This window comes from Seriola lalandi, unplaced genomic scaffold (assembly GCF_002814215.2).
Source record: "Seriola lalandi dorsalis isolate HSWRI2012SDOR001 ecotype SW California unplaced genomic scaffold, Sedor1 jcf7180002054292, whole genome shotgun sequence".
NCBI lineage: Eukaryota > Metazoa > Chordata > Actinopteri > Carangiformes > Carangidae > Seriola > Seriola lalandi.
This window is the reverse complement of record NW_019524845.1, coordinates 12,408-13,031: the sequence shown is the minus strand read 5'-3', so window position 1 is coordinate 13,031 and position 624 is coordinate 12,408.

The window sequence follows — 624 nt, the reverse complement described above, 5'->3', positions numbered from 1 at the left end:
CATGAGAGTCATAGGCTTATAGAATGAATTGCTGCATATCTGGTTGTGGGAATGTCCAGGCAGCATGATTATACACGTTTTCCTCTCGGATCATTGGTTATGCTGTCATGTGTTTGCTGCTGCAGCTCCTGCCTGTGCTGCTCGTCCTGCAGCGTGGGCTCCGTCACTGAAGCATCTAGTACAATGAGTGTCCAAGATAAGTTGCATTAACTGGTTTACCTAGCGTCTCTACACTGTGTAAAGCACTGTGGCGCTGCGGGGATGAATGAGAAGAAGTCGTGTCGGTTACTGATAAGTAGCTGATTCTGAACAAAAGATGAACGAGTTCTAGCGCATATTTAGTCAATGAAATGTTCACACAACAGTACATATTTCACCACTTATTTTGTTGACATTTTAGGGGAAGCTGAGCTTCCCTTGCAGTCTTAGAGCAATCGCCACTGCTGTAGAAGTATTAGGACATAGTAACTTCCAAAGACTTCCTCTTTGTTTCACTGCACTTTGGACTTTTATCATTACACTCAATCTTGATCTGAGTATATTGTGCTGTTTTAGATTTTTTATTACAGAGATTTAAAATTGTCAGTGACACGACAGTTAAAAAAAGCGGGTTTTATATCTTGC